This window comes from Larus michahellis, chromosome 3, assembly GCF_964199755.1.
Source record: "Larus michahellis chromosome 3, bLarMic1.1, whole genome shotgun sequence".
Lineage (NCBI taxonomy): Eukaryota > Metazoa > Chordata > Aves > Charadriiformes > Laridae > Larus > Larus michahellis.
This window is the reverse complement of record NC_133898.1, coordinates 125788752-125803488: the sequence shown is the minus strand read 5'-3', so window position 1 is coordinate 125803488 and position 14737 is coordinate 125788752. Positions and strand designations below refer to the sequence as shown.

The following is a 14737-nucleotide window of genomic DNA, read 5'->3' as shown; positions in this document are numbered from 1 at the left end:
GACAGCTGCTTATCTGAATGATATGGAATGTCTACAAATGGAATAGTGAATGGAGTGGCTACAAATACCGCCTGCTTTCTCCCGTAGATATGAAAAATCAGCCAACCAACTCCCCAGCACGGAACACATCGCGTGTTGGAAATTCAAAACTAACATCTCCCATCCTCTTCCCAACCTCACTTAACTTTGATTCTCTTCTATTATTCTTTAGGCACACCTATACGGGCCAGTTTACGTGCTATGCAGAGACAGCCCAATTTACTGCAAACGAGCTCAGCGCTGCCCTAAACGCAGCCAGGCTGCTTCCAGTATCTGAACGGGCCATTTCAGAACAAACCGGGCTTCGCATTGCCTGGGAGACTGGAAGGCCATTTTCTCCTACGTATGCCGTCACCACGAGAAGGGCTGCGTGTCTTTTGTTCTTCATCCTGTTTCAGCTTCTTCAGTTCTCCTTACCTTCAGTGTCCCTTCTCTACACAATGGGAGCCATACTGTTAAAACAGAAACTCATTAAAACACAAGATTTTCTTTCTGATTCTCCTCCTTCCAATTTTATCCCTTCCGTTGCCCTCTCATCCTCTTTTCAACTCTCTTTCTCATGAATGATCTTCAGATCTCTCCTCCAACAAAAAACCACAATACATTTTTAATTACAAGGGAAAGCTTCGACTGTTGACAAGCTGTGGAAAAGAAATAGATCCAGGTACTAAATACTTTAAAAAAAGAAAAAAGGATGTGTAGAGATAAATGGGAGAAAGAACGAAACTACCTCATTTTGCTATTTTTCTTTCTAAAAAAAACCCCACTATTTACAGGACTGAGGATCTCAAACGCATGTAAACATGAACAGCAGAGAAATATTTCAAGCTGCATTCACTACATACAGAAATGTTACAGGGTTGGGTTTGGTTTTTTTTTCAAAAAATATAGAGAAGCAACTGTGACGGTCAGGCATCATGCCCAGGTTCAAGCAGATAACACGACCAGCCGATTGCCGACAATAACCAACACTCTTCATACTAGAATACGGGGAGAAAGTTGGTAATAAAATTAAAACCAACTACTCTCTTTTCTCCATGAAGTTCTTCAAATCACTCCTTTTTATTACAGTTCATTAGATGGGGTTTTTCCCCTCCCTCTGTTTCATACTTTTATTAAATGGCTAGCTGCATATATTTAATTGTATACTCCTCAGGGCAGCGACTATTTCCTTAATTGTCTGTAAAGTCCGCTGCTACAAACAACAGTACTAGGCAATGTTAAGTAACAAAAACTGAGTAACGTTTTGTTGAGAAAGTCATGCAGTAATTACACAAGATAACCTGGAAAATACAGAAATAGGGGAAAAAGCCATGTCGTTAGGAATCTATAACTTTAAAGCATCACCACCCAATGAACGGTTTATGATATTCCATTTCAGTATTATATTTAATTTCTCTTGGGGTATTTAAAAAACATCTGTTCTGAAAGTTACCGAATGGGTATTGTTTACTCAGAAATTCTACAGGGTACAACCCCCTTCTCTACTGTCAGTTAAACATACAACGTTTTAAATACACGTTACAGAGCCAATTGTTGAAGCAGGCATTTAGAATGCAAAGAATATTCGACACATTAAAATACACGTGAAAAATACTGTCCAGGAGTTATAACATAAATCAAATACAGATTCTAAATTCAGTATTTAATAACTATGCAACTTAAAAAAAAAAAAAAAAAAAAAACATTTCGTTTTTATTACTTACTGAACTAATTTCATGTCTTAAATCTACATTGCTGCAGACTTATACAAGCACAGAAGCTACTGAAACTGGTATGATTTTAAAACCAGAAGCAATTTTTTTTTATTGCTGAACTATGCCCCTGAAAATGGGGTTTAATATGAAAAGACTGACACCAAATCTGAAGAGCGTGAATACTCTGCTTTAATATTTTTTAAGATCTGTTCTCTAATCTCGACTGAGGTTTGAAAGCAGCAAGTCTGTATTTTTCCAGAGTAAATGTTGTGCAAAAGCTTTACAAACATAGATCTAAATCTGCAATTGCCATTACTAAAATAAATGAAAAATCTATAAGCAGCAGTGAAACTGGCATGCAAATAAAAGAACTGTCAAGACATATATTGCCTAAAAATAAGCTTACAATAACTATTTTAAAGACTGTGTGTGGTCTTACCCATATATTTTGGCAAGATGCACTTTCTCCAACCACAGCTAGATTCATCCAAAAGCAGTGGCACTGGAGAGTCTCTGTCTCACCTGTCAAACTTGAAGAACGTTGTTCAGCAGACCACCATGAGTCCATGGATAGGATCCACAGCACTACAGCAGCTGTTCTTGATAAGCGTTCTCTAACTATAGAGGCAAACGCTTCGAAAACGTTCTGTAAGAGGATCACCCTCAATATACGTGCATTTAGAAGACAAACAGAAACAAAAACGTATCTAGAACAAGACTTTCAGGACATTTATGGCAGAGCAGCATCAGCGACTCCACACATCCCTCTGTCTGATATTTGGAAATACTCACTGAAGATTCAAGACTATTAAATTCACCCTATAAGTTAACTAAATTTATTTACCTCTCACGAATTATTACACTCTTCAAATTGCAGGCAATCAAATAAAACAACTAGAACCCTTAAATCTCCACATAACCTAGGAAGATGAACTTTCCTCTTCTCAGTTCCTTTCCCACATATGACACGGAAAATATTTTCACACCAACCTACAAAAGATGAAGTGGGAAGGAGAGGTAAAAGGCTGCTTGGCTACAGGAAAGGTAAGACTCAGGGAAAACGGGACGAAGCAACAAAAGCTGCCAGATTTAAAACTACAGAAGAGGATATTTTGCCGACCAGAAGAGTCTAAGGAGAGATCTCATCTGAATTCTGTCTACAGCAAATAACTTTGACTGTTATTAAGAAGCATATAATCATTAATTTCCAGAGCGATGCGAATATTTTCTAAAAATAGCTCGCTGCTTTAAACTACGGAGATCTGCTCTGGTTTAACTACTGGTAGCATTGTATCCCAGAAGCAAGAAAGGCTCTAGAGAGATTACTTTCACTTTTCCCTAGATATATTTAGTGTACTAACTAGCATAGTTAGGATATTATTTTTCTTTGGTTTTGTCAGTAGCATGTTTGAAATAAATTTTATTAAGTGGTAGTGTATGTAACATTGCATTGTGGGTAGCAGTTTCCTGCCTTAACCTAGCCACATCCTCAGCTGTTATATGAGACAAGTTTCCCATATTTTCTGCAAGTTGACTTTAAAAAAAAAAAAAAAAAAAGAAAAAAGAAAAAGAAAAAAAAAAAACAGAGAGGAGAAAATAGCTGGAAGGTTGGGATGATCTTAAACACCATATACTGGCTGCTTAGGATGCGTGCATCTACTCAAAAGGGCTTTTCTCTCAACTACTGCACAATCTACAAGACATGTGTTGGAGGAACGTGAGAAAAATAACACTTGGCGGAAAAAAAAGTCTGAGCAGCAAGAATGACCAAGATGAGACCCATCTGACCATGAAGATGTAGCCCTTCATTCAAAGCCTGATCAGGGGTTAGATTATTTCCCCGGGGAACATCTTTTCTATTCTATGACGGAGTGAGAGAGCTGGCAACTCCAGACGAATGAAACCAATTTATTACGACTTGCTGTTACATGACGTACTCACTGGTTAACAGAAGATGACCATCCTTTTAATTTAAATAACAGTTCAAGGTTTAATTTGACCTTCAGTAGCCTAATTCCACTGTACAGCAAACAGACAACATTTGCTGACACCAGAAACGTAACAGGATTTTTCCCCACCACATGCTTAGTGGTCCCAGGCACCCTCTACTTCAAACCGTGTCTTATTTAGAAAAAGGTTGTAAGACAGAGAACAGAAAGTCACCATAAAAAGGCAACTCAGATGTTCAACGCTACCCCTTGCAGACACCAATAAGTAGCATTTTAAAATTAAGGACTGCTAAAATAATCTTGCTGTTACGATTTTTTATTATTTTTTTTTTTAATTAACAGGCAGTTTTAGCCTTTCCTTTAACACATCAGTCTATATGTGATAGCAGCGTACTTGAAGCCGTTGCAGAAGTGCTGGAAATTAGAAGTCTATAAGATACGCAAGTTTAGCAACAAAAGTTACATAAAAAGTGCAAATATTTTACATCAAACAGTATGTTAAATACTTTAGCTAAGAACTATCAGAAAACACAGTACTATCCCTCTAAAAATTATAATTACTTTTAGGTTATGAAAAACCGAGCCAAGGAGAGACATTTCGCTCCTTAAAAGAAAAAAAGAACTGTTGCTCTAGTGGAAACAGATACATTAACAACACCTACAATTAATACCTGCATCTGAGGAAACTGCTGTAGGACTTTCTGTAAAGTACAAATCAGCGTCTTGATATAGTGTATATTGTAAAACTTGTAACTGCAATTTAACCAGTTTGTCATCATACTGCTTGAAGGAGAATATTTACCTCTCTCCAGTTGTAGCATAGACACAAACATTTAAACACAAATAAACTTTCGGCAGGGTATCATACTGTTTATATGCTGTATGAACTTTGAGGGACAGAAGGCAAACTGTTTGGAAATAAAGCATGGCTGAAAAGTTTCAAAACACACTTCAAAAAAAAGTGAAAGATGTAATTATCTTTTAGCGTTGCATTACGACTGACTTTAAGTAAGATTTCATTTGTCGTCAAAGAGCAAGCTCGTAGTTTACCAGAGAAATTCCTTAGCATAATACTTCCTTTGTAAGCGGAATTGTGACTTAAAGCATCCCCCATGGAACACATGAGTTAACTTTGATTTTTGTAGATCTACCTTTTAAACAAAAGGCTGTCGAGCGTAAGTCTGCCATCAAGACACCGGTTTATGCAGTGGATTTTCAGGATTCACACATCTGCTTCCATCAGAAGCGCAAACCGCCCGGAGAGAAGCCGTCAGTTTCGCAGGTATTAGGTCTGCATAAAGTTTGGCTTTATAATGTCTCTACACTAAAAAACTAGCATTTTTTTTTCAGTGACAGTTTCTGCAAACTACACCTAGATTGCTCAGTTAAACTGTTTGCTTTTCTGCTTTTATTGGATTTTGCCTTACTAGCTGAAGACTTCACTGTAGTGGTCTTGATCTTGACAGCACAGGTGAAGTATGTACGGTTCAAAAAAAAATAATAATCTTATAAAGGTACAATATCAAACACAGTAACAAAGTCAGAGAATAACTTGGTGGTCGCAAGTGAAAGCATTAAAAAGCCGTTTCAGGGAAAGCCTGCGCACAGTATTTCAATGCAGTGAATTTTAAAATTCAGACTTCTGTAGGAAGTTCAGTATTCTAATATTAAAGATGTGACTAAGAATATATTCTGGAGTTTCAAAAAAAAAAAGAAAAAATCAAACAGCTACATTCATATGATTGAAAACAAGTACTTAAGATCGAGACATGAGTTATGTATTACATAGAAATAGTGCATCTACCTACCATCAAATAAAAATTGATAAATATCTTCAACGCATAAGTGTATTTGAGGGAACGTTGTGCTTACAATTAAGAGTTCCCCAAATAACAGAGGCAACAGCCTCCAAAAGCTTTTGCTGCATCGAAAGTTGATTACAACTGTAATACACACAAACATCGTTTGTTTATATGAAAAGATTCCCATTCTCTCCATCATCTTTATACGCTTAACTTTTTTTCCATTGATGTTCTTAAACATGCTGTGAAAATATAAAGAAATAAAAGCAATCCATCATTAAGAAAACGAATCACCCTTACTTTTATATGAGATGGGCGATTTGCCGAATACCCCTTTTTTATTTTAAGGTAGAATTCTGTAACTTCGGCAGTATCTAATAACTTTTGAAATATTGAATTAAGAGCAATGTCATTTACTTTACAATAAATATTATGAAAGTTTTTATTAACAGGGGTTTATCTTGCTTTGATAAACATACAATAAAAAAATCAAAATACAATCTGTAATTTTTCCTGAAATCTCCTTTCCTGTCCCGGCAGAAGAGAGAACCTGCTCTCCACCCACACCTCCAGCTACTCATCTCACATCAGTCCTGGCCAGTTTCTTACTGGGAAAGGTGAGGAGAAAGAGGAAAATACAAAAGGAGGGATGGCAGCTTCAGAGAGATGTATTTTATTTTACAAATAAAAGCTGAAGAGTATCTAGAAAATGTTTTACACGATTCTTCTGCTCCCAAAAATATAAACGACCCCCCAAAAATTGAAAAATCACTCAGCTAAAAGTAGAAAATACAGTGCATCTGTCATACAATCAGGCTAATAAGAAAAGTTCTAGACATAATGTCCAAAGAGGCAAAAAAATAAGATACTTTCTCAAAGATGTTTCCAATTTTGTTCTGAATCTGAGTGAGCAAATCAAGACTACTAATACACACTGTCTGTGCACATTATTCCTTACTACACACAGCATTTTGCAATTTATTTCAAAGCCTCTATTATAAACAAAAAAATACTGCTTTTGTTAACCCACTCCATACTGGTACAGTAAAGGCTTATATTACACAATCAAAGTCAAAGTTACAATATGTTAAGTATATAAAAAATATTACACACACATGCACACATATGATAGTGAGTATTTAAATCTTACATATGCATCAAATTTATGTTTCATTTTAAAACTAAGTGTTAACATTAACTGGTGAATAAAGTTATTTATAGCCTCCCAAAAAGCCTAAGACTGTTCTATTTCTCCTAAACACTGAAACTATAATAAGCAATTAATGTAAGCGCAATCAAAACCTCCCAGCTCTCTCGGCTGATTCTCTTCTGCAACGTCTACGTTAAATCCCAGCAATACCGGCATTCAAAAGCATGGCTTCGACCGCTGTACACAACCAGTTAGGATATCCAAATGACATATTTCGCCCCAAATAGAAAAGCAGCATAATTGCCCTTAATTTGCATTACATAAAACTGCCAAGTAGTTTTGAAGGCATGTAAAGCAAGGCAGACGTGATTTAAGATTTGCAAAGGAATCCCCAGACTAACACTTCTGTGACAGCCAATTACAGCAAAAAACACCAGCCCAACAAGCAGCCTGCTACTAGACCTTGGGAAAGGTAAAGTTTCTTACAATGAGTTACAGATTCACAAGTAGAGGAAGACAAGGAGAAAAAGTAAAACAGAAGGAATCCAGCCACCCAGCAAATACGAAGCAGACCCGAGATCGTGATACAATCCAAAGATGTAAATTATTGTAAATCATCACTGTTGTTCAGAATTTCACACAGCCACTTGTGCCAATTTTGCTCACTTTTCCACAGACACAATAACGAAGTGGGGAGAGGGAACGGGGTGGGGGGGGGGGGGGGGGGGGGCAGGGGGGGGAATGAAAAAAGAAAAGGAGGAAGAAAAAAAAAAAAAAAGGAGGGGGGAAGAAGAGTGGGGGGAACCTGAACTGAGAGTACAAATAAAGTTCTGCTGTCCATATGCTTTAACCGTACAGAAGGTTGGGCTCTTACAGCATTTTGTACTCTCTCCAAATCCTCATGAGTCACAAAAATTAAAAAGCTATATCCTTCTGGATGCCAGGAAGGGCCTTACCACGGGCCTTTTGTCAAAATATATTTAAAAAAAAAAAAAAAAGGGGGGGGGGGAAGGGAAAAAAAAAAAGGGGGGGAGAGAGAAAGAAAAAGCCCCAGTGTAGGCAGTCCTACTTGGAGTCCTCTGATGTCACAGCCACATGACTCGCTCGCTCCAGTAACAGTGCTTGCAAAAAAAAGGAGTTTTAAAGCTTTTGCTTTTTTGGATTGTGTGAATGCTTCATTCGCCTCACAAACAACCACAGAACCACAAGTGCGGTGCAAACTTTCTCCAGGAGGACAGCGAAGGCGGCTCTGGTTTTTAAATGGTTAATCTCCGCAGGTCACTACCAGCCACTGAGACCAACAGAGTCAGTAAGTGCTCTCTAACCACAGTCTATGCAGTAATAGTAGGTCCTTCAAATATTTGCTCATTCTCTTTTTTTTTTTGTTTTGTTTCCTTGCTTTTCACATGTTACCAGTGCTACACGCTTTTTTGAGAGGGAAAAAGCCAACTATAGAGTCTATGCAATCCAGGAACACTGTAAAACTAAAACAAGGTTTGGCTATGGTTTGTGTTTTCAGTTTGAGGATCCAAGAAGTATTTACACCAGAAGGTGAAAGCTCTGCGTGAAGCGAGAGGGACTATGGCATCAAACAGCCTGTTCAGTTCAGTGACACCATGTCAGCAAAACTTCTTTTGGGGTAAGTCCTGCAATATTTGAGCTTCTGTTTGCCGTTGTCGGGAGTTCTCTTACTTTTCACAATGCTGGTTAGAGCTACCCAAGCAAAAACTCGCTGAATGGGATGTTTAGGGTGGTAAAATAGCATACCTGGTTTGTGAGGGGGGTGTAGGGGAAGGGAGGGGGAAGTCACCGTAAATAACTTCTGCAGATTTCTGAACAAACTTGTTAGCTGACAAGCTGAGCAAAAAGAAGTCGGTGGCTCGGTCCTTAGGGCTTGACAGCAGGTGTGCCCAGCTGCCACCTGGGTCAAGGTGTAGCTGCACGAATTTGGAAGAGCCTGATGGGATCTAGTCTCAGGTTTAATATTATCTTAGGGAAAAAGATTAAGTATTCAGTGAGTTAATCAACAACAGCCCAGAATATCTTCTTAAAAAAATCCGGTGTAAAGCGTAACACTTTTAGATGTATCCACCGTGACTGGTTAACGAAAGGTATTGTAAGAGACTTAAATTGTATGACTTAAAACTGCTTATTCTCTAAACCTGATGAAAACGAGTAGTGTGCAGCTTATAGCAGCCTATCCCACCCGTAACTGCCCTGTCATTGCTCCAGACATCTTATTTTTAAGCATGTATCAGATGAAGTTATCAGTGTAAATCTGCAGTTCTCTGCTCTTTTGTTGCCCTCCTTCCACAGCAAAGCATGTTCGATAATATATTCATGTGTAAAAGCAAATTCTTCTCATTACACTTATTATGAACAAGGCAAAACATTCATGCATAAAAATATTAAGCTATGAAATAAAAAAATACATGATTTAACATGCTGATGAATTTAAGCTTTAATTGAAAGTGGGACTTAAAGAGCTCTGTAGAAGGGCACTGCCAAATATTCACTTCAATATTCTGAGCGGTAAACACAGATTCCTTTAAGAAATCATATATGTATACTGAGGTAATTATTTATATGCACTGCATACATGCATGCCCATAAAAATCATAAATACGCTATAAAATTGCACCTCTATCATTGCTTACTTTGAAAAGCTTCTTCCTCTCAGATGCAGTCTTAAAATCAGCACAGAGCACTTCACAAAATATTAAATAAAACTGAATATGACTTTAAGTGATTTATCTGCAAGTAAAATAAAGCAATATTTTAAAGCGTGTTGGAAAATGCCGTATTCTAGTCATCCGTGATGAGTAGCAAGAAGTGCAGACAAAAAAAAAATTTTTTTTTTCAAAGCATCTTTAGTGAGACAGGTCAGAAAAACTAACTGAAAAACGTGAAAGATCAAGAAAAAAAATTTCAGAAAACTTACAAGATTTTCTTAATGGTGTCCATCATGTTGAAACTATGTTGGGACCGTAGCTAAACCTATTTCTTTTCCTCCCCTGCCCCCCTGCTAAGAAAAACAACAGTGCCAGCCCCATTTTCAGCATATACATCCCGATTAAGCTTGCATTGTAATGAACTGATGACTGGAGCTCCTTTCACCCCTCCTACTTCACACGCTTTGACTGGTTCCCAGTTAAGCACATGAATGAAGCTTTAGGACCGTGCGTAGGGAAAGGAATGAAGAGCAGCTTCTTCCAGGAGAGAGACCGATTTACTTTGTGACCTATAGATAGCGGGGGAGATAACAAAACCTGTGGCTGGCCGTGTAGCTCTAACGCACCGACCGCTGAGCTGAAATGCTAACGCACAACCGGGAAGCAGCTTTTCCACCGAAACTGCTGTCTCTAATGAAGCCCAGCAGAAGCGTGGCCAGACCACATTATCCCGGTGTTTACAACAGGAAATACAGTTTACATGTATAGGGACTTTCTTTTGCTTTTACTTCCAAAAGAGATTAGAAGAAATTTAGTTGGCTAAAATTATCAAAACACGGAGTGCTGACTGCTTAATTCATCTACTTTTGATCATTGCTACAGTGAGAGAGAAGTACCTGAACGTGAATAACACTTCTCCCCAAACTTCACGAGGTAGGGTTGGGGAACACAAATTCCACTTGGGACACAAACAATGGATGCAAGCGACTACAAAACCTCACCAGCTTTATCTATGTGTATGCAATATATCTTAAACTAAAAACAAAACTGAAAAAAATACCTTTACAAAAAGGAGACAGAATATATTTTAAAAAGAACAAAAGCCAGAAGAGCCAAGTTACTGATGAATTTGCCGTTTCCTGCCAATGGTGCGGCAGCACGTCAGGACGCACGCTCTGTTCCTCCTTGCTGTACTGTCTGCATCTCCTTCTACTCCCACCTCCGCCTTATTCCTTTCGGGACGGTTGAATTTAATTAAGTTTCTCTGTTCAAGAATTAACTGATGAAACATAATGACGAGTAATAACAGGGAAGGAAAACGGCGCTTGATGATTAACTCGCTTGGTTGCTAACCCATGCCATTGACCATATCGCTGAAAATTCCTATTGCACTTACTTTTGTCTATGCATTTTCGACTTCATATGAAAGGGAAAAAAAGAGCAGTGAAGAGGAAGGATCCTTTCCTCATTAATGCACACATACCTATTCCTCTACAATTTAGCAGATTTGAATTAACTAGATACTATATTTCATATCCAGAGTATTTCTACCTTAAGCTAATTATACAAAAGTTTTGCCTGCATCATATCTATGTAAACCTTCTACAGATTTTAAATATAAGTGCATTCATTTCAACCAGCACAGGATATTATATTCACATCTATATCATTTAAAAAAAAAATAAAATGCTCAAAATAAACACTAAGCAAAAAAACCAACAGCTTATTTATTAGCAAAGTTGGTAAACATTGTTTAGATAAAGTATTTCAGAGAATGAAATGCTTTTGAAATGCCTCCCACAACAGTTACAATGTTACAAATAAGAAAAAAAAGGCATTTTCAAATACGTTCGGTGCAACCTCATAGGAGGATTTCACTGAAGAAAATAAAGGAGATCAAAATTTGGCTGACAATTTAATCAATCATTTCACACGTAACTTCTGGAAGCTGATCCCAACAGCCAGACTTGGTAAATCTAAATGCAAGTCTTCGAGTTAACAACAAAAAATTTACTCTGATTTTATTAAAATACTCCTCAGTATCTTCTCGTTCAATTCTTGAAGAAAACAAGCCTTTTTCAGATATCAGTTCTCATCTGCTTTACTATTTGGTAAGGAAACTTTGTGGTTTTTTATTTTAATTAAGATATTGATAAAAGAGATCCTTTTTGATTATCTGTGTGCATAAAGCAGGTATTTCCCGTATGCTCCAGCTCTGTTTAACATATTCATGTGATTGTAAAAGCTAAGCAAAATCTCAGGAATCATTACCCTTTGCAGAAAATATAATTCAAAATACTAGGACTTGAAAAAAATAATACCGAAAACTATACAAGAATGACTACTCTCACGTGCATTAAGGAAGGCGCAAGCCTCTCACTAAGGCTTTTGGCACGTGAAACCCCTAAACCAGGCAGAATTGCACTGCGCCACTTACAGGATTCTTAGGCAGGAAAATGCACTGACCTGTTTCATTATCTGTTTCCAATGAACTATTAATAGCCAACATTGTTTAAATCAACTACACCGATGTAAAATTTGCAAAGATCGAAATGTTCCAGTTTGTTAGAGGAACATCGAAATATCAGATGGTTAAATAAACTGGCGGGGGGGGCGGGGGGGGGGGGAACTAACTCATTAGGGGCACTAAGATTTTATCAAACATACAGGATTAATCTCTATTGAATAGAACCATTCACAAATCAAAACTTATTCCACTTCAATACTTTCATGCAGTGCTAATCAATTACAACCTTTTCTAGTTATTCGCAATCCATGTGCTTTTAATTTTATTCACTGGTGGTCTAAAATATAATATTCAGGCCAAGCAAAGTCATTCTGTATTGCAACTTTGCTTTTTTTCAATAAATATTCATCTAGAGGTTTTCTTAGAGAGAACTGCTCGTATGAAGACTGTGGTAATATTTTTATACTGTACCTCCTTGTTGAAGCAAAAGGTTAGGGGTTACCTAAATACCTCAACTGTATATACAAAAAAAGGAAAAGGTAAGTATTCACATGAAAAATCCAAAGGGACTATATTATTTATTTTTGCATTTCCTATGATTAATGATGCACCAGTGCATACTTGAAAACTGAAGTCAAAATAGGGTAACACCTCAAATTCCTTTACAAACTGTACAAATATCAAACTTCCATGCTGTATTAACTACTCTAGCAGAAATATTTAAAGGCTCTGCCACCCCACATTAAGAGCATAACAATAATACCGAAATTCCTCTCAAGCAGTGTGAGTTCTTGGTCACGGTCAGACTAAGATTAATCTTAAAGTTGCACCTTATACCTTTATTTTTCCTGATTGCTTTTCAGAACACGGCTGCGCTTGTTATGAATAACAAGAAGCTGAGAGCAGCCTTAAGTAAATAACGAACATCTAATACTGTATCCATTGAAGTATAAAGGGAAAAATAAAGCAGTAAATACTTCTTGCAAGAGATGCTAAGTATGTAGTGCCGGGAGTTCAAAAGAGCAAACAGAAGCGTTTAAGGATATGGCACGCACCCATCGATGGGTAGCATTAATAACAGCTAAGAAGAAACACTTTCTAAAAAAAAAAAAAAAAAACCAAACCCTGTGAGTTAACACAAGAAGCTGAAAACGCAAGCAAAATTTGGCATCCTTTTATGCCCAAGTCCAGCATACTCGGGTGGAAATTAAAGCCGAGAGGGAAGGGAGGAATTCTCCCGCGCCTGCCAGGCTGCGGAGGTGCTGAGCGCCCGCGTTCCTCCCGCCCGGCTCCTCTTGGAAAGCAAACCCTCCCTGCCTTTTACTCCATGTACCTAAAAAAAAATCAACATTGTGCGTTGTAGGTGACGGAGTTGGTTCTGAAAACTCATTAAATACACTCCATTAATAAGAATTACAATAAATTGCCATGTTTAATATGCCCTAGAGTATATAATATTTTAATTAAGGCAGCCTCAAGATAAATAGTGAGTTTAAGATGGTAAAACCTGAAGCATTTTAAGGACTTAACTTCGGCACTGGAGAATCAGAGTTTCATACAAGCAGTTAAGGAACTGCAACATGAAAATATTCAACTGTTATTTTACATATAAAAAAGTTAATTTGTCTAAAAGGAATAGATGCAACATTTACTCTGATAAGCGTACTCAAAAATAAATTAGGAAACCGTGTGCTATTTCAAAGAGATTTGCCTTGTAAATTCTGCCAGACTTCGGAATTGACCACAGCTTTTCATCCGGAGACAGCAGGCACCCACAAAATCCAGAAAACATCCACCTCCTCCACCACAGAACCCCCACAAGAACCTACCGTTATCAACAAAATTAATTTTTGCTTACGTTATGTACAATAGCTTTAATTTCTATTGTACAAGTTTATTTCAAACTGGCTTCTAAAGTCTTATGGGGAACAGACTAAGGGCAGCTATCTTCTGCTCTTCAGGTGTTTTTAAGTTAATAAAGCTTAAATCAAAGAGCATGTTTCCTTACATAAACATGCTCTCTTCTACAAATAAATATAAGACCTGCCACTTAACATCCTGAAAAGCACACCTTAAAGAGAATATTTTAAAGATGAGCACAAAGACAAAAATAAACTCTGGTTACTATGTCATAAAACAGTTTAACACTTCCAATAAAAAAGAAAAAAAAAAATCCATTATTCATGCATCTGTTTCCTGTATATATTTTTTATTCTGCTTGTTACCATACTGTGTACTGTTCTAGCCTTCCTCATGTAGCTATAAGTTTCCTATTTCATGTATGAACTTGCCCCAGGAGGGAAAAAACCCATAGGTTTTCTATTGACTCACTTTAACTGCTGAAGTGACTTTAATCAGAGCAATTACATTATTCTGCGCAACTTACTCCTCATTAAGCATTTCCATTGCTAAAAAAATAATTTTAGCATAGCAAAAGATAAAAGGGAAAAAGGCTGTGTTTTCCTTTAAATACACACAGCGCTTTAAAAAGTATTTTCATACTTATTGCATCCTTGACAGTTTTCTTTAAGAATATTTTTTCATCTTTAATAAGCTCCCTTTATTTACGCAGCAAAGGCTAGAAACAGTTTCTTCTGCTGTCTGTCTGTTTTAAAAATGACACATTCATTAAGATCAGGCAGATCCGGAATTAACAATAGCTTTAAGTTTTAATATGTTATAGCTAAAAACCCCGTGGCAAAAATACTTTGGCAGGAATTCACTCAAATATGGTCACTGCATTTTTGATAGACACTAGCTTATTTCATATATTATACTTCATCAGAATTGCTAGCATTTCCTAATGACCTAGAATGTATTATCTTTCATTTTCTTGAATGAGGAAAGTTAAAAGCTGATGACCTTCCATACTTCTATTCGCCCCAGAATTTATTTGAAGCGTCAGCGTGCCAAACCATTGTTTACTTATCCCTCCTGGTCAGATATCTTACATCTAAATCC

At 37.2% G+C, this 14737-nt stretch overlaps 1 protein-coding gene across 1 annotated transcript in view; it reads right to left on the bottom strand.

The window, feature by feature from the left end:
• SUPT3H (SPT3 homolog, SAGA and STAGA complex component) overlaps positions 1–14737 on the bottom strand; it is a 292661-nt gene that overhangs the window by 237249 nt on the left and 40675 nt on the right.